The sequence below is a fragment of the Gopherus evgoodei genome, chromosome 4 (genome assembly GCF_007399415.2).
Source record: "Gopherus evgoodei ecotype Sinaloan lineage chromosome 4, rGopEvg1_v1.p, whole genome shotgun sequence".
NCBI classification, from domain to species: domain Eukaryota; kingdom Metazoa; phylum Chordata; order Testudines; family Testudinidae; genus Gopherus; species Gopherus evgoodei.
In genome coordinates this window covers 134,406,384-134,426,323 of record NC_044325.1, presented here as the reverse complement: position 1 = coordinate 134,426,323, position 19,940 = coordinate 134,406,384, and the positions used below count along the sequence as shown (strand labels likewise).

At 48.9% G+C, this 19,940-nt stretch overlaps 1 protein-coding gene across 3 annotated transcripts in view; it reads right to left on the bottom strand.

Annotated features, from left to right (window-relative positions):
• Window positions 1-19,940, bottom strand: part of SYT2 (synaptotagmin 2) — a 219,935-nt gene that overhangs the window by 48,986 nt on the left and 151,009 nt on the right. For all 3 annotated transcript variants that reach the window (XM_030561177.1, XM_030561176.1, XM_030561179.1), the window contains exon 2: window positions 19,663-19,732. The gene's annotated coding sequence lies outside the window, so the exon portion shown is untranslated. The remainder of the gene's footprint in view (window positions 1-19,662; window positions 19,733-19,940) is intronic.

Below are 19,940 nucleotides of genomic sequence, written 5' to 3'. Positions count from 1 at the left end.
GAGAGCGACAGCACGAGGCAGCTCCCCAGCTTGGCTCCGGGATTGATTACTGCTACAGCACTGGCAGGTTCAGCTTTATTCGCACAGAAAAAAAATACGTCCTGCTCCGTAACATTGGGTGTCTGCTGGTGTAACTTATATGATCTAGACGCATTTCTCTGCACTGGTGAATTCTGGGACCACTAAAAGAGAAGCATGTTTCTGGCTAAGTGGCGGCATGACTGTCTGGTTAATTAGTGCTTAAAATGCATCGAGTGTGTTCGGAATCCACGCCGGTCGGGCACAAGCTATCAGGATCGCTCTGTAAAAGGGGTTGCTGATAAAGTCCAAAGCTACATCAGGTAGGAGAGGGTTCCTTGAACACCTGGGAAGATGGATTTCTGGGCAAGTGTCAAGTGACACTAACTAGAAATCAAACGTCACAGAAGACCTAGGCAAACACTGAACTATCAAGAGTCTATTACATGTTCAGGACATATTTAAAGGTGGTGGGGGGGGGTGTCTCTTAGCTGTGCCTGGGGGTATTGCATGTGCAGTCTGCATATTGCACAAACATCTACCTGTAAGCAGAGTCAGGATGAACTCTACCCTGACATCCGATGGTGAATTATGGGGAGTGTGGAAAGGAATTTCAGGTATTTGCATTGGCACACCCACTCCACCTAGCATAGCCCACGGCAGCCTGGGATGGTTATTTTGACAGCTCTGGGATCCCCAATTTCTTTGTTATTGGGGCAGGAGGAATAAAGTGTTGTCACCCTGATTATGTGAATGAGGAATTATGAGACTGCTTTATGACAGAGAGTCTTACCATCAATTAAGTAGCACTCGCTTGACAAGGGACATGGGGCCCAAAACCCAGTGAATGGAGAGATGTTGGGGACTGGTGTGTGTACCTGATGGTATGGGCCCCTTTTGAGGGCCTGGAACACCAATTGCACATCCTCCTCTCTCCACTGTTGAAGAGCAGAGTTAATTTTGATTCCATTAGGAGCTCATCTAGAGGCTGCTGAGCTGAATTCACGTTGGGCCAATGGTGCACCAGCACCAGGGCTCCCCTACTACAAGCTGAAATCACTAAAAGAGCTGAGCTGAGATCACTGAGTGCTGTGTCAACTAGTGGGGGAGCCTGAGGATCTATCACTAAGCAGCTGGCAGAGCGGAGCAGTTTGTGCAACGGTTGGAGCGGCCCACGGAACAGCGAGCAGAGCAGAGCGGTTTGTGGGGATGGCTGGAGTGGCTCACGGGTTGGCTGGAGGGGCGGCACAGCTGGTAGAGTGGAGCTGGTCATGGTGAAGGCTGCAGCAGAACTCCATGGAGAGGCGGAGCAGTCAGCCCGGGCCCACGTAAGGTGCCCCTTAACACCCTGTGTGGCCTCCCCCATTTCCACCCAGGCTAGGGAGGGTAAAACTCTGCAAATGAACTTTGAACTCTGGGGCGGCACTGACCAGGAACAGAGACTTTTGGATTGTGGGACTTTGGGGTGATTAGACTTAAGACCCTAAGGGGAAAAGGATATTGCCAAACTTACTTGGTGGGTCTTTTGCTCATGGTTTATGTTATGAATCCTGTTTGTCGTGTTTCCCCAATATGATGCCACATTGTTTCCCTCCTTTATTAAAAGAATTTTGCTATACTCAGACTCTGTGCTTGCGAGAGGGGAAGTATTGCCTCCTAGAGGCACGCGGGGGGGTAGTATGTAATTGTCCCAGGTCGCTGGGCGGAGGCTCGAGCCGGTTATGCATTGTGTTATTGAAATGGAACCCCTGGATACTGAACCCGGCCCTTGTTGCTGCCAACTCAGAGACGCAGAAGGGTTACACACCAATATTGCCAAGTGTTCAACAGTCATGCGTCAGGACCCCCAAAATCATGAGATTTGCCTAAAAATTGTGAGATTTTAAACATCAGAAATGTTAAGTTTCTCTTTTTTTACTAAAACACAAATCTCAGAGGTATAATTATTGAGGCCTAATAGAAATGTAGTCCTTAAAATGTTTCACATCTTATTATTTGCATAGTTGTAGTGCCTAGGATCCCTTCACAGCCTAGATAATGAGTTTTCCTGTTGTCTTGTATTTGCTCCATGTTCACATCAGACATGCGGAAGCTAATCCTGCGCAAAAGTCCCACCAGCATTTACCTCAAAAGCCAGAGGAGTGTGACGCCCTGGTCCTCCTGAACTGAATTCAGATAGTAAGACAGACAACTGTAAGGGCAAAGATGTGGTAGATTCTTGGCAGAGCCGTTTCACGCTCCTTGGGTGCGTGATTTCACTGAAATAAGAGCGAAGGCGGCTCATCACGCACGGGGGACTTTTGCATGTTCCCCTCTCTGCTGTGCTATCCATCCTCATTCCGTATCCTGAGAACCTCCGCTGGGCTTATGGCCTCGGAAACGGACTCAGTGAAAAGAGAGTTATAAAATCCTCTTTGAGGCCCAAAGAGACTGAGACCTGGGCTACATTTAAAAGTTTTGTTGCTTTAACCAGAGCACTGTAGTTCAAGTGGTTTGACTCCTTCTAGTGTGGATGCCGCTACACTTGCATTCATCAAAGCGTTCATAGTAGTATAAAGCACCTCATGCTAGTCTAACTGTATCCACGCTAGGGCTTGCACTGTCATAACTGTCAGAAAAAAAATCAGATGTCTCACCAAACGAGTGATCCTGGTACAGCTTTTTAAGGGCAGACCACGCTTAAGTGACCTTCTTAAGGTCACACAGAGAGGCTGGGCACAGCAGCATTGAACACAGCGGCACCAGAGTCTCAGACTAGCTGTCCTTCCTGCTGCTGGGACCAGTTAGGCCACTGTCAAATGCTTTTGAAACTCCCACTCCAGACATTCTTACAGACCCTAGAGCCTCTCCAGTCCTGAGAAGCACGGCTCTCTGGCAGGGAAGGAGATGCCTCAGGTAAGATGGCATCGCTGCCTAGGTGCTTCACAGATGAATGACACTCCTGTGCAGATCCTAAGCAGTCACAGGACACGACCGCGTCTGCGGAGAAGCCCTGGGGGCTCTCAGGAGACAGGGGAGTCTCTGGTGTCAACTCCTCTCTCCCTCCCAGACCATTGGGAACTGAGTTCCTCAGGCCTCGACCCGATGGCCACCCTCATGATGGGTCCGAGTGATGCCCACCAGTGGTAGGCCAAAGACTGCATCCACTCAGCCCCCACTTGCCTGCACAGTTGGTCCTGCCAGAGCCACGGGGGAGCCTGTCCGGCTGGAGCTGCTGGCTACATTGGGGCGGAAACCACCTTCAAGGCTGGTGGCCAGCACTGAACTCACTAGAGAACATGATATGGAAATGGGTCTGGCTGAGGAGACTTGCTGGCTTTCTGGGACCCTGGATCTTCGGGCTGGCAGGGGCCAGCCTGGCCTCTCCTGAGTCAGCAATGCCTCTAGGCTGTTGCTGACGTGTCTTACAGACTTTAAGGCCAGAAGGGACCATCATGATCATCTAGTCTGACGTCCTGCACATCGCAGGACACAGAACCTCAGCCACCCACTCCTGTAATAGACCCCTAGCCTCTGCCTGAGTTACTGACGTCCTCAAATCATGGTTTAAAGACTAAGTTACAGAGAAACCACCACTGACACTAATTTAAACCTACAAGTGACCTGTGACCCATGCTGCAGAAGAAAGCAACACCCCCTCGCCCCGGTCTCTCTCTAGCCTCGCCTTGAGCTCCTCTGGTGACTCACCCTTCCTTCACTGGAGCACAGAGGCTTCCTTAGCACTAGCTCCATCACTGCCAGAGGCTTTCATGTTACCATCTCACTGCTCTGCTGGTATCTGCCTGTGTGCCTGGCGCGGTGTCTCGGAGTGACAGCATCCCACTGCAGGTTTGGAGTCACGCTCTATCCCTCCAAATGTCCCCTCCCCCGGCTGGGATCCCCACCCTGGCTCTCTCCTCAGCCAGCTGCCAGACCTTCTTCCTTGAAATCTGCGCCACCCTCATCCTCTCAAAGCTGTACAGTCACAAGAACAGCACCATCCCAGCCTCCGCTTCCCCCTCTCCCAGCCTCCTGCCTAGCCATTAGACCACACTGCCTCTGATGGAACTTTGATTGCAGTCAGCACTCTCAATGCTGTGGGTTCCTCCATTATATGGGAGCCCAAGTTGGGGCCTAAACTTTCAGAGGTGCTGAGCATCTGCAGCTCCCACTGACATCCACTGTACTCACGGGTGCTCAGCATTTCTGCAGACCAGGGGCCCCGGGGTTTGAAGTTGGACACACAGAAACAGCCTGCCAAAAACAAACACCGCTCTGGGAAAGGCTGCAATGCGGCGCTGAAACTGGTTTGCAAACAGAAACAAATAATGTTCTCGATTCCTCACAGCCCCAGGTGTAACCTCCGTGGCTGTTGGCTCAATGCCTGCAGCAAGGATTGAAAGCATCATTGTTGAGAATGTGTCACAGGAGAGACCCCACACTCAGCTCGCGAGGGGTAGAGCTGGAGGAATTCTACTGGCTCCCGCGGTTGGTCATGGCTCCTCCAGGAAGAGGCACTGGGACAGCGTAAGTGCTGGTGTGAGACACAAGATCTTAGTCCCAGCTTGCCATGCTGTATTACCTTCCCCACTGAGCCACCGCTAAGGTCCAGGGGGCAGCTGAACCCCAGAGCACCGATGAGGTGCACAGAGCCACTCCAGTGATGGGGGCCAGATAAACACAATAGACAGAGGCCCAGGGCTTCTTGGAATCCCTGGGGATCTATCAAGTTTGTGGGGCTGGATTCTCCACCCGTCCCTGTCCTGGCCACACTCCAAACCCGACTGAGCTCCCATCCCTGGTGAGAGGGGACAGCGAGGCCCTGCGTGGCTGTGGCCATGGTCTAGCCTGACAGGCCCCTAAGTCTGACTGTTAACAGGCAGCCCTCCTGGCCCCATGGTCTCTGGGGTACTGGGATGGGCAGGACAGCACCCAGCAGTGTGGCTCGGCGTGTATCACAGTGTTCTTCTCTTGTGTCTTTGAAGCTTCTCACAAGAAGCAAAGCTCTTCGATTGCATCAGGGCCTCTGGGATCAACGTAGCAGAGGGTGGTGCAGGGCAGCCTGCCAAACCTCAACGTGGAGCAGCAGGCAGGTGAACATCCTGCTCATCCTTCTCCCTTCGTGTCCTTGACGCCACTCCCCTCCTGACTGGTTGGCCCTGCAGTCCAGGGCCGCGGTCCCGCCCCTCCAAGCTGGTATCAGTCTCTCTGCAGGAAAGGAGTTGGTGATACTGCTCTGCCCTGGAAGGAAAAGGGCCATGGGGGAAAGGCACTTCCATCTTCTCGGCTGCTTTGTTCCACCATCACATCATAAGCCCCAGCCCCTGAGCTCCGCAGCCCACAGGGGGAGAGGGCCTGTTGCTACCTGGCTTAAGGGGATGCAAATGAGTGCTCCCCTTTGGGACAGATCCACGGCCCTGCATTCGCCACCATCCCCACCAGCGTTCGCCAGGAGCCACATGCTCAGGGAGGCACAGGGGCTGTAGTGGCTGGTGCAAGGACTGGAGCTGCCAGATCCTTCCACTCTCCCCACTCGGGGTCAGAGGAGCAGTCCAGTTTGGCCCCCTCCCCTCCTGTAATGTGATGCATGTTACTGCTCAGTGTGGACAGGGCCTTGTGTTAGCACCCTGCACCGTAGCTCCCGAGCTCAGCATCTAGTGGAGAACTTGGGAAACGCACCAGCGCTGACAGACTTTAAATCAGGAGTGGGTGTCTTTGTAACAGCCACGTGCCAGCTCAGCCAGGAGTGATGGCTGGATGTCAGAGTCTGGATAAAGCTCTTGGGCCCACGGAGCAGGTCGGGACAGTCCCTTCTGGCCTTAAAAGCTACGATTCAGGAAGTGCTTTGCGATGCCGTGAACAGGGCTGCAGCCAGCTCAGCTTCCTTGATGATTCCCTGTTTTGTTCATTCCCTCTGGGGCACCTGGCACTGGCCACTGCTTGAAGACAGGATACTGGGCTAGATGGGTCATTGGTCTGACCCAGTAGGGCCGTTCTTATGTTTTTAATATTCCCCCTCTGTCCATGCCGAGTTGCAACAAGAGCCTGTGCTTTGCTCAGACACAGACGTTTTCCAGGACAGATGGTGTCAGCAAAGGCTCAGAGCTGGCCCAGAGGGATCCAAACGCTGGTTTCCATTAACTGGCCCCGCTCTCAGGGCCCAGCCTGTGGAGCCGAATGTCTAGGGTTCGTTTGAACTTTGACAATTAGACTTTTTTTTTTAAAAAAGCATTTTACTTATGCCTTCTCCCCTCCCCCCCCCGCCAAAAAAAAAGTCCAATTCCCCTGAAACAACCCAGACATTGGTTCTCACTCCTCCGGCTGGCCCCACTGCGGCAGCGTCCCCAACCCTGTTCCTGGAGCTGGGCTGAGCTCCCTTCGCAGAAAGCAGAAAGGGAAATTCCCAGAAGTTTAGCACAAAAGCCGTAAGAAGAGACAAATAGGGCCCAGCTTCCCACAGTGCGCTGCAAACAGAGTTTGAAATAAAAGAGCCAACAGTTCATGTCAATGACTCAGGAGGGGCCTGTGAATCAGGCATGCATCTGACGAAGTGGGTATTCCCCCACGAAAGTTCATGCTCCAATATGTCTGTTCGTCTATAACAGGGGTAGGCAACCTATGGCACGTGAGCCGAAGGCGGCATGCGAGCTGATTTTCAGTGGCACTCACACTGCCCGGGTCCTGGCCACCTGTCCGGGGGGCTCAGCATTTTAATTTAATTTTAAGTGAAGCTTCTTAAACATTTTAAAAACCTTATTTTACATACAACAATAGTTTAGTTATATACTTATAGAAAAAGACCTTCTAAAAATGTTAAAATGTACTACTGGCACATGAAACCTTAAATTAGAGTGAATAAATGAAGACTTGGCACACCACTTCTGAAAGGTTGCTGACTCCTGGTCTATAAGGTGCCACAGGACTCTTTGCTGCTTTTGTGAATCAGTGGAGTTTCTCCTCCAGTCCCAGACACCTCCACTGGTTCCTCATTCAGCCTAGGACCCAGTTAAAATAAATCAACCTCCAGGTCTGCAAAGCCTTGTTCCAGGTGACTCCACGGACCCTCTGTGCCACCATCCCTCACGAGTCCTTCATCCTTTCTGGATGCAAGAGTCTTCTCCTCTGCAACTGACACTGCTTCACCCACTCTCTCAATCCCTCATTTCAAGTCTCCTCTGAAAAGGCACCTTTCCTCTGCTGCCTCTGGATCCTGCTCTCCCCCCGCTCTTATTACTTGACTCTGGGAAGCATTTGGCAAGACACTTTGTAGGAAAAAGGTCCCACAAATGGAGCTTGCAGGGCTAGATTCAGGGTAGTTGCACTGTACCAGACTGGGGGAGGGAGGAAGAGAGGATTTGCCGGCTTTTGGGTGTACACAATGCAAGACAAGCTGCTGTGACAGAACACTGTAACAGTAAAAATCACTCTGTTCAGTTCAAAATTCCCCCTGAGATCAAATGCATATGTAGATAAGTGCACTCCACCAGCACCCAAAGGTGCTGTATAAATACACAAGAAGACATGGCCCCTGCCCTGAAAAGGTTAAATGGAAACAAGAATAATTAGAACCCTGAAAAAAAATGAAGGAAAGGCAGAGAATAGGAAGAGAAATGTGGAAAACAACAGAGGTGATTGGTTTTTATAGAAAGCTTCCTTTAAATAGCACGCCAGGTTGAATCTATAGCAGTGGGCAGACCACTGGACTGGAACCCAGGAGACCTAAATTCTATGCCTGGCTCTGTCACCGACCGGCTGGGCAAGTCACATCCCAGCTTCATGCCTCAGTTTCCCCATCTGTACAACAAGGATGACGACACCAACCTGCTTTGGAGTTCTGTGGAAAAGTAACTCCAATACCAAACCCTGCCATTTCCCAGCACTGTCCCCTGGGGATGCTGGCAGTCCCTCTCCTTTGCTGGCTGAGAGGCTGGCAAGGCGGCCCATGAGGTGCATGCACAGGGTGAGTGGTAGAGCTGTAACTAGGGATTTTTGCGCTCAAGGCAAGGGACAGGGGTGGCATGTCCTGCTCTTCGGTGTCGGGTTCCTCTTGGAAGGAAGGACCTGCCACTAAATTGCCGCCGTTCTTCAGTGGCAATTTGGCGGCAGGTCCTTCCCTCTGAGAGGGACTGAGGGACCTACTGCCGAATTTCCACCAAAGAACCATATGTCCCGCCCTTCTCTCTTGCCGACGACCGGCAGCAATTCAGCGGTGGGTCCCTCAGCCCCTCGTGGAGGGAAGGACTTGCCGCTGAATTGCCACTGAAGAATGGCCTGTGCCCCTCACTCGCCTCGCCCTTGTTACGGCATCGGCGAGCGGAGAGTTAATACTGCAGCGAGCCGGAGAGGAAAGACACACCAGAAAAGTGCTGAGTCACCAAGCCAGCTCTCACTGCAGCACTTCCATCCTGCCAGGTTCCTGGAGCAGTCCCAGAGCAAGAGCGGCTGAGCCAATCCTCTCTGACGCGGGTCACCGGAGCCAAAGCCATTCCCATGACGGATTCGACACAGGAGCAGTGGGGAGAGACACCTGCAGTTAATTCAGCCACTTTGCTGCAGACGCAGCAATCCCCACCCCCTCTGTGGGATTCCTGTCTAGGTTACCCAGGTGGAAATCGACAGCAGCCACTGGTGCCTGGGAGGTTATAGTTGGCCCGAGAACCATTGTGGGCCCATGCTCAGGGAGGAAACTACTTTCCTGATCGATCTGATTCAAACCACTTCCAAAATCTCAATGGACATTGTTCTTGAAAAGGAAAAAGATGCAAATTCCCCAACTCCTCCTTTGCCTCAGTAATACTCCTTCCACTTGCCACCAGCAATCTTGCCAAAGATAATTTATTTTAGGATCACATTCTGGCCCATTTCCCTGGTGGGAAAACTGAGGTATAAGACTTGCCAAAGGCAAGAACAGAAGTCAAGTTCCCTCTCTCTCCTTAGACTGCATTAGCCATAAACACACTCTTCTTGCAGTGACTGGAGAATGTGCCCTTCCTCTCCAGCTCATCCTGGCAGCATGTTTTCTTTCTTTTCTCAGTAGAACAGCCTGTGCCATCAAACCTGGGAGTCCAAATACATCCTAACAGAAGTCAAGTTTCTAATGGCTGAGTCTGTGGTTCATGCATGTCAATGAGAGGGCTGGCTGGCTGGGTTATTAAGCTGACACATGTGAACATAACTGTTCTGGTTTCATTATCCTGCAATACAATACGCTGGGATCAGTACTCTAGGGGCTAGGTTGTGGTTATTCCTCATGTCACGGTGGATTTAGAGGGGATGTAAATAATGCCCACGTATGTAAAATAATGAATGGTCTAACAAAGCTGAATGGAGAGGCTTCTATTTATCTATATAAGACAACAGCCATGAGACCTCCAATGAAACTGAAAGGCAACTTATATACAGCTGACAACAGGAAATATTTTCATGTACAGCATATCAGCCTGTGGGACTCATTGCCACAAGATACCAGTGATGGCAGGAATGTAATAGAATTCAGAAGAGGATGAGTATGGGTAAAGAAAATATAAAACACCTCCAATGACATAAGAAAGGGTCTAGCAATGTTTTTATAAGGGAGTATAAACCAATCACTGACAGATGGGGTTAGGAAGAAACTAGGACGTCCATAAGGGGTTTCTGTAGCAACTGGTCTTAGCCACGTGAGAGCCTGGATACCGGGCTAGTTGGATCCCTGGTCTGATTCAGGCTGGTAAATCCTGGGTCTCCCCCAAGTGGGAACATGATAAGATTCCTCTTAGACCTGGACTTGCAAACTCTCCATGCTCAAGGGAACCTGGGATCAGATGACAGGAGTCTAACTGTCCTTAGAAGCCTCTAACTGGGCATGGCAAAACAGAACGGAGGAACATCTCCAGATCTGTATTTGGGGATGCAGATGTCTTTACTAGGGGGCTCCAGCCCACTGTGCTGGAGGAAGGTTTCAGTGCGTTCACTCACCTGGCCTCCATGGAGTGAATAAGTGCCTGTTTCCCCACTTCCCCTCTCCCCAGTCCAGGGCCTGTTGGTTGGAGCAGGGCTTTACCAGCTCAGAACTCTTCATAGGAATTCAGAGTGAAGACACGTGTCCCTTGGGCCCTATCTAGGGCATCCTCTCCCTATTGCTCTGTGCAGGGTCATCCCAGACACTCGATCCCTCATGGCTTGTCTGGTCCCAAGCAATGGGGCTCCCACGTCTCCCTCAGGGAGACTCTCCCACACTCCCGCAGAGCTGCATACTACAAGCAATTTCCTCATAATCCATTTAGGAGCCAATTCCTCTCTCACTGACAGCTGTGCAATGCCAATGACCTCCAAAGGGTGCACAGGCAGAGCGGAGCCAGGTTTAGCTAAGATACGTCCTTTCCCTAACTCTCACCCAGGGCCTGTGAGACCTGTGGTGCGACTGGCTCTTCTGCTAGAACGTCCCAGTGACTCTCTCTACCTCCAGGTCTCTCTTCCCATTCTTATCCCAGTAGTATCTCACTGAGATCAGAGCCCCATTATGCCAGGCACTGCAGAGACGCAGTCCCTGCTCCCAATGAACATACAGACAAGCGAAGAAGAGGGTGGAGAACAGGCACTGTTATCACCCCCTTTGATAGAGGGGAAATGGAGGCACAGAATAAGTCAGTTGCCAAGATCACACAGCGAGCCAAGAATTGAACCAAGAAATTCATGAGCCCCAAGTCAGAGTCTTAACCACAAGGCCAGACTTCCTCAAATTTCCTAGGGCTTCCGAACCCTCACACCTAGTACAGCAGTCCCGTAATCTCCCCCTTAGCATATGGTTGGGAGCTTGGATGCTAAAGGTCAGTGCCAAGGGCTCCTGGCTCCAAAGGGTTAACCTGCCTCAAAGGCAGGGGGATGGAATTGAGGGGACACATTATTCTGAGCTGCCTCTTCTCACTCTTTGTTCCCAGCTGTAGCAAATTGGCTAATGTTTGTTTGTTTGCTCGCTTTGGAGACATCAGAAGGAGCTAACTGGCTTGCCAGCCATGAAAGGGATAATTCATTGCGCTGGACGGGTGTATTAGCATTTACAGCAAGGGGATAAATCGCACGTGGCAATGAGCATTCATCATCCCTTTGGCCCAGTTGTCAGCGCCCGCGATCGGAGTGGAGAACTAAGCTGTGTGTCAAGTCAGCAGCTCCACGGCGGGAAGATCAATGGAGTCCTCTCTGGCACTGCTTCCCTGGGCACGCTGGCGGGGGAGAGAGAATGCCATTTCCCTGCTTTGTTGTGCTCGAGCAAGGTAATTACTTCTTAGCTTTAGAAAAGCAGCCAAGGATTCATTCGTCTCCTCTGGAGCCAAGCCAAGATTTCAAGGGAAGGAGAGACTGGAGGGAGCTTGGGGGTCAGGCAGATTCAGGGAGTGATGATGAGTCCCCAGAATGGCAGGTGTTGCAGCTAATGGTTTATTGTTCAAGGCAGGGACGTAACAACCCTGGCCAGGAATGAAAAGCACAGGTCAGTACCCACTTGAGCTAAAAAAGGGGCTCCTGTGGGGTAGGCCAATGCTGCAGTCGGGAGGTGAGATTGCAGCACAGGTCAAGATCCCTAGCAAACTTTAACCGAGCTAGCTCCAGTCCCGGAGCAGCACAGGGGTAGCTGCCATCACCCCTCCAAATGCAGTGTCGACATACCCTTAGCCATGCACAAGTGGCAGGGTGAGCCAGACACTACAGAGCGGCATGCGCACATGAATACATAACCGCAGTGCTCCCCAGACATCACCCTCACTAAGTGCATTGGACACATGCTGCACCCAGAGAGAGCTTTGGTCACAAGAGTACAGACCCCCCTAGCACTAGCTGCAGCAGAAGCAATGCCCCTAGTCTCTGAGAGCCAGCCGCAAAACCTGGGAGCTCCTTTTTAGAACCTGTAAGGAGCTGAGATACCACGGTGATGAGCTTGAGATAGAGGAGTGGACCCCTCAGGAGACAGATGACTATAGGGCAATGTGCTCATCACGGTAGCCATTCCAACACAAACACCCCTACATCAATAGCTGGAATACACAGTTGTCTTTATGGGCACCTTGACTTACTTCTCTGCAAGCAGTTATAATCACAGAAGCACAGGCAGTGGCAGACCAGATCAGACTAGGGGCCCATCTAGCTTGATATCTTGGCTGTGAGAGTGCCCAGTGCCAGCTGCTTTAGAGGAAGGCGCAAGACCCCCCGCCAATGGAAATAGTATAGAGAAACTAGCCCAGGGCAGGACTTACTTCCAGACTGTCAGACTTAGGCTTGTGCCCTGACACAGGAGAGTTTATACCTTTCATACTTTTCATTCTTACCTCCTTGGATGTTCTCATTATCCATATAAAGGTCTACTTTTCCCCAAATCTTTCTAAGCTCTTGAGTCCAATATCTTGTGCCAATGAGTTCCACAGGCTAATTATGTGAGGTGCAATTCAGTTAGAGCTTAAGTGTTTATTTTCAAACCTAGAATAATAAAATCATAGAACTGTAGGGCTAGAAGGTACCTTGAGAAGTCGTCTAGATCATTCCCCACCCCACATTGAGGTAGGACCAAGTAAACCTAGACCAATCCTGACAGGTGTTTATCCAACCTGTTCTTAAAAATCTCTAGTGAGAAGGGGTTCCACAACCTTCCTCAGAAGCCTATTCCAGAGCTTAACTATCCTTATCAGGAAAAAAAAAAAACTTAACTCTATCTAACCTCAGTCTCCCTTGCTGCAGATTAAGCCCATTATTTCTTGTCCTACCTTCTTCAGTGGACATGGAGAACAATTGATCTACGTCCTCTTTATAACAGCCCTAAACATATCAGGAAGACTTACCAGCTTACCCCTCAGTCATCTTTCATCAATATTAAACTTCCCAGTTATTTTTAAACCTTTCATCATAGATCATGTGTTTTGGTAGGCCCTGATGACTTGAATATATCTAAACTTATCTAAATATTCTTAAATCTGTTCTCTCTCTATTCTGGCTTCTGTTCCTTCCCCTTTGTTGTTAATATTGTGTTGAATATCTGGTCCCAATTCACCTATGAAATGAAGACTGCAGCAAAATAGACATGAAACACCTCTGCCTTCTTCATGACATCCATTATTAGTTCTCCTTCCCTGCTAAGTAATGAGCCTACACTGCTCTTTGTCTTTCTCTTGATCCTAATGTATTTACAGAACCTTTTCTAACTGCGTTTTATGTCCCTTGCTAGGTATAATTCATTTTGTGCCTTAGCCTTTCTGATTTTGTCCTCACATATTCTTCTGTATTCATTAGGGCTGTCGATTAATGGCAGTTAACTCACAAAAATAAATTGCAATTAACCACACTGTTAAAAACAATAGACTATCAATCGAAATTTATTAAATATTTTTGAATGTTTTTCTACATTTTCAAATATATTGATTTCTATTACAACACAGAATGCAAAATGTACAGTGCTCACTTTATGTTATTATTACAAATATTTGCACTGTGAACATGATAAAAAGAAATAGTATTTTTCAGTTCATCTCATACAAGTACTGTAGAGCAATATCTTTCTAGGAAGGAGTATGGCAGAAAGAGATCTAGGGGTCATAGTGGACCACAAGCTAAATATGAGTCAACAGTGTGATACTGTTGCAAAAAAAGCAAACGTGATTCTGGGATGCATTAACAGGTGTGTTGTAAACAAGACACGAGAAGGCATTCTTACGCTCTACTCTGCGCTGGTTAGGCCTCAACTGGAGTATTGCGTCCAGTTCTGGGCACCGCATTTCAAGAAAGATGTGGAGAAATTGGAGAGAGTCCAGAGAGGAGCAACAAGAATGATTAAAGGTCTTGAGAACATGACCTATGAAGGAAGGCTGAAAGAATTGGGTTTATTTAGTTTGGAAAAGAGAAGACTGAAAGGTGACATGATAGCAGTTTTCAGGTATCTAAAAGGGTGTCATCAGGAGGAGGGAGAAAACTTGTTCACCTTAGCCTCTAAGGATAGAACAAGAAGCAATGGGCTTAACCTGCAGCAAGGGAGATTTAGGTTGGACATTAGGAAAAAGTTCTTAACTGTCAGGGTAGTTAAACACTGGAATAAATTGCCTAGGGAGGTTGTGGAATCTCCTTCTCTGGAGATATTTAAGAGTAGGTTAGATAAATGTCTATTAGGGATGGTCTAGACAGTATTTGGTCCTGCCAGGAGGGCACGGGACTGGACTCGATGACCTCTCGAGGTCCCTTCCAGTCCTAGAGTCTATGAATCTATGAATCTATAAGTAATGCATCTTTAAAATTTAGATTTATTTTGGTTACATAGTTTTATTTTTGAGGGAAGTTATGTAAAACTTTAGAGCCTACAAGTCCACTCAGTCCTACTTCTTGTTTAGCCAGTCACTAAGACAAACAAGTTTGTTTACATTTACGGGAGATAATGCTGCCCACTTCTTATTTACAGTGTCACCAGAAAGTGAGACCAGGCTTTCGCATGGAACTTTTGTAGCCAGCATTGCAGGATATTTACGTGCCAGATATGCTAAACATTCGTATGCCCCTTCATGCATCGGACAGCATTCCAGAGGACATGCTTCCATCTTGATGATACTCATTAAAAAATAATACATTAATTAAATTTGTGGCTGAATTCTTTGGGGAAAGAATAGTAGGTCTCCTGTTCTGTTTTACCTGCATTCTGCCATATATTTAATGTTATAGCAGTCTTGGATGATGACCCGCACATGTTATTTTTAAGAACACTTTCACAGCAGATTTGACAAAACGCAAAGAAGGTAACAAAGTCAGATTTCTAAAAATTCCTACAGCATTCGACTCAAGGTTTAAGAATCTGAAGTGCCATCCAAAATCTGAGAGGGACGAGGTATTGGGCACGATTACAGAAGTCTTAAAAAAGCAACACTCCAGTGTGGAAACTACAGAACCAGAACCAACAAGAAAGAAAATCAACCTTCTGCTGGCGGCATCTGACTCAGATGATGAAAATGAACATGTGTCAGTCCACACTGCTTTGGATCATTATCAAGCAGAACCGGCCATCAGGATGGATGCATGTCCTCTGCAATAGTGATTGAAGCATGAAGGGAAATATGAATCTTCAGCGCATCTGGCATGTAAACATCTTGCAATGCCGGCTACAACAGTGCCATGCAAATGCCTGTCCTCACTTTCAGGTAACACTGTAAACAAGAAGCAGGCAGCATTATCTCCTGCAAATTGTAACCGAACTTGTTTGTCTTAGCGATTGGCTGAACAAGAAGCAGAACTGAGTGGACTTGTAGGCTCTAAAGTTTTATGTTGTTTTGCTTTTGAGTGCAGGTTTTTTTGTACATAATTCTACATTTGCAAGTTCAACTTTCATGATAAAGCGATTGCACTACAGAAGTGTTTCCCAAACTTGGAATGCCGCTCGTGTAGGGAAAGTCCCTGGTGGGCCGGGCCGGTTTATTTACCTGCCGCGTCCTCAGATCCGGCCGATCACGGCTCCCACTGGCCGTGGTTCGCTGCTCCAGGCCAATGGGGGCTGTGGGAAGTGGTGTGAGCTGAGGGACGTACTGGCCTCCGCTTCCAGCAGCTCCCATTGGTCTGGAGCAGTGAACCGCGGCCAGTGGGAGCCGTGATCGGCCGAACCTGAGGAGGCGGCAGGTAAATAAACCAGCCTGGCCCACCAGGGGTTTTCCCTACACAAGCGGCATCCCAAGTTTGGGAAACATTGCACTACAGTACTTGTATGAAGTGAATTGAAAAATACTATTTCTTTTGTTTTTTTGCAGTACAAATATTTGTAATAAAAATAAATATAAAGTGAGCACTGTACACTTTGTATGCTGTGTTTTAATTGAAATTAATATATTTGAAAATGTAGAAAACCTCCAAAATATTTAAATATATGGTATTCTCTTATTGTTTAACAGCATGATTAATTGTGCGATTAATCACGATTAATTTTTTTAATCGCTTGATGGCCCTAGTATTCATCCTTAGTAATCTGTCCATGTTTCCACTTTTTGTAGGATTTTGAGACCTCCTGATGCTGTCATAGTGGCTCTTACTATTCTTCGTAGCTTTCCTTTATGTCGGGATAGTTTGTTGTTGTGCCTTTAACCCTGATCGGGAGTAACCAGGCGTCATATGGGCCAGGGAAACGGTAGCCCTACTTGCCCAAGTAATCACATTGCATCTTTTGGTAACAATGAGCGATGTTCAAAAGAATCACATGAAGGTTCGGTTTCAATGAACCCCTGCAGACTCTCTTTAAAGGGCTGGAATAGCCAGGGACTGCAGGTCAGGACTGAGGGGCACCAGCAAAGCTCTGTGTGGGGAACCCAGCCCCGGAATAGCTGGGGGATGGTGAATCAGGCTTGAAGGGCATTGGCAAAGCTGAGTGCAAGGAGCCCGGGACTGGAATAGCAGTGGGGAACAAGGGCCTTTGGAGACAGGGCCGGTGCTACCATTAAGGCGAACTAGGCGGTTGCCTAGGGCGCCAAGATTTGGGGGTGCCAAAAAGCGGTGCCCCTAATTTTTTTTTACAGCAGTTCCTCCCCGAGCACATGGTCACTGCTCCACTTCTCCTGCTTCCCAGGCTTGCAGCGCCAATCAGCTGTTTGGCGCCGCAAGCCTGGGAGGAGAATTAGAGCTGGGTAGTGTGCTCGGGGAGGATGTGGAGCAGAGGTGAGCTGGGACGGGGAGGTGCTGCATGGATCCCGGGGGGGGGGAAGCCTCAGGGCAGGGGGGGAGCTGCTGGGGGGGTGGAGGCGCCTCGGGGGGGCGGGGAGCTGCCACAGGGCTGGGGGCGGGGCGCAAGGTGGAAGTTTCGCCTAGGGTGCGAAACTTCCTTGCACTGGCCCTGATTGGAGAGTTGTCTGAGGAAAGATTTCACACACCAGCTGCACAATCCCTCAGCCATGCTAACATGATCAGACTGTCACTTTCATTAGCTCTAAATATGCTCCTTTAATTAAAGGGCGATCCGGTGGAATTCTTGTGGAATTACATATCGTCTCCCAGTGAAGAGCAGCTGAGCTCATTACACTGCATGCTGCAGGAATTCACATGACTCACATCCCGTAGCCTTGCCAGACACTCATTCCACCTCTCTAGACAAAAGGGTCGTCATCTGACAGCCAGCATCAGACACAGACAAGATGGGCTGGAACCAACACCTGGATCGCTACCAGAGAAAGCTTTGACCTAGATCTGACTTTGTGGCTCAGACCCAGCTCTCATGGAAATAAACAGGCAAAAAGAAAAAAAAAAGGCACCAATAACACTCAAATGCTCTGTCCGGAAACACAAGCACACGTGCTGTGAGAGCAGCTGTCAGCCTGGGAGCTGCCAAGGAGGGGCCCCTGCATAAACACTCCCAAACATTGAAGCAAGTTGGGGTTATTTTCCTGCCTCTGATAGGGATTCCCCAGTCTTGCTGCTGCTAAATCAACTCCTAGGGCCCATAAACCCACAGGTGAAATGCAGGTGTTTCCAAGAGACGGAAGCCTCCTCTGGGACAGTCACTGAGCTACATTCCCAGTATACCTCATCCTGATTTCAGGAGAGGGTGTGAACACTACTTGTAAATACCTGTTGGTGTGTTCTCTCTTCGGTCACAGAGAGGAGGAGACATTAGTCAGCTCCTATCATCCATCAATGCCAAAGCACTGTACGAACAGGGTGTGTGGCAGTATCATTAGTCCCCATTTTATAAAAGTGAAGAAATGGAGGCACAAAGAGGAAAGGGGATTTGTCCAAGGTCCATCCCAGAGCAACGACTATAGCATTGGTCTCCTGTCTTCCACTCCAGAACCCTATCCTCTGGCTACAATCCCACCCTTTTCGAGCTTGCTGTCCATTGCCGTTAAAGCAAGCGAATCCTTTTTCAAACATCAGAGTTACCCATGGAAAATGTTCACACCTGAGGTGTTTGCAGGCTTCTCCAGTCAGGGGACAGGAACGCCACCATGTGACTTGACCGACCAATTGCACCTAATCAACCCAGCTGGTCCATAGATTGGCAACCGGTCTGCAGATTTAAAAACCACCATGGAAGTAATAAACCAATGACTGCAAACAGAGGAAACTACATCAGCTCAGAGTGATTCTGTGAGCAAGGAAAAGGGGCTGAATTCACCCCATTGGTTACCCCTCACACACTATTTGCTGAACTTCAGTGGGCTGCTGTACATGGGGGCAAAGTGAGATCTTTGTCGAAATATTGACAGTGCATCACCAGAGATAACCTCGATCAGCCCAAGATTTGTAGGGCTCATAAACTGGGGACTGTTTATTGTGACTAATAAGGCAAATTCCAGCAATACCTTTGGGAGATCTTACTGTATTAAGCTTATGTATCATTGTGGGTCAGGGCTTGTATGTAATTCCACGTGGAAGGGTGATCAGCGCCCTCCAGGAACTAAGAACTTTATGAGGCGTTGAGTCAAATTCACTCAGATTGTAACAACTCCAGAGGGGTATCACCACCTGGGGAGGCTGCATATACTGGTTCCAACTGGATTCTCCAGAGCCCACCAGGCAAAGAAAGGACTTTTGGATAAATAGCCTAACTCAGCGCGTGCTTTCTGATCCAGCAAACAGACAGGACCTTCTGTCCAAAGGGGGCCCCACAGGATGGATTGGGTGATGTCAGGTTAGCTTTTAGCATGCGCATCAGAACTTTTCTTGTTTTTAATGCATTTTCTCTGTAATGCTTTCACCTTAACAATAAATGTGCTTGCTTACAAGGAACTGTGGGGTAACTTATACCTGCAGGCCATTATGCTGTTTCCAGCCTCTGGGAACAGGGCAAAATACAGAAACTGGCCTACTTAGGCCAGCAGACTTGTTGGGAATAACAGTGTAGGCACGGAACTGTGGGGCTTGGAAAAACCCGGTCAGGAGGGAGAGAGACACAAGCCTCTACCCCAAGAGAAGTGATGGCTGAGGAGCCAGGAGCCTGAGGGTGAGTGCCCTGGCTGGACTATGGGGGAGAAATACAAGTGCACTTGCCCTGAACTGTGATACCCACAATTAGCTCCTTGGATAAAACTTCTTTATTAACCTACAGGCTCGTGTCTCTGTGTGTTATTGGTCAGACTGGTCTGTGCTGGAAGATTCTGTGGAGAACAAACACTATGGATCAGCAAATACAAGTGTACAGTACCGAGCTACCCCTCTGGTCCAAAGAAGGTCCCCCCTCCCACGTCCGCACTCCCCTTTTAAGAAACATTTTGTAAGGCAAAGTTACAATAAAATATTAACATACTACCCACACATCACTTGTTTGGGGTCAGGTTAATATTAAAAGAACCTGGCAGTTTCTCAGCTCACACTAAGAGGCCAAATTCCACTGACACAAGTAGAGTTATTACACTATGGGCATGTCTATATTACGCGCTGGATTGATGGGCAGTGATCAATCCAGCGGCGGTCAATAAATAGACCGCCGAGTACTCTCGTGCCAGCTCTGGTACTCCACCGGCGCGAGAGGCACAGGCGGAGTTGTCGGGGGAGCGTCAGCTGTCAACTTACCACATTGAAGACACCGCAGTAAGTAGATCTAAGTACGTGAACAGCTACGTGAATAACGTAGCTAAAGTTGCGTAACTTAGGTCGATCCCTCCCCTCCCCCATAGTGTAGACCAGGCCCATGAGTTGGATTCAGCCCAAGATGTTCTCAGAGACCAGAATAAAGCTGAAAGGACTTACCACAGCCACTCGTGTTTACCAGTTGTTCAGGACCGTGGGAATCTCGTGATGGGCAAAAGAGAGAGGAGACCTAAACAGAGCAAAACAACAAGTTGTAAGATGGGCACAGCCATGGGCTATCTCACTGCCTTGTGGAACTGGTCGAGTCCATACCTAGTGCCAGGCCTGCTTTTTTCAGACAAGATTTTTTTTAATCAGAGAAAAATGCAGATTCGACGACACCCAGATGTTTTGTGAATTCATGTCGGTTTAGACTAACTATTAAGTTCAAAAACAAT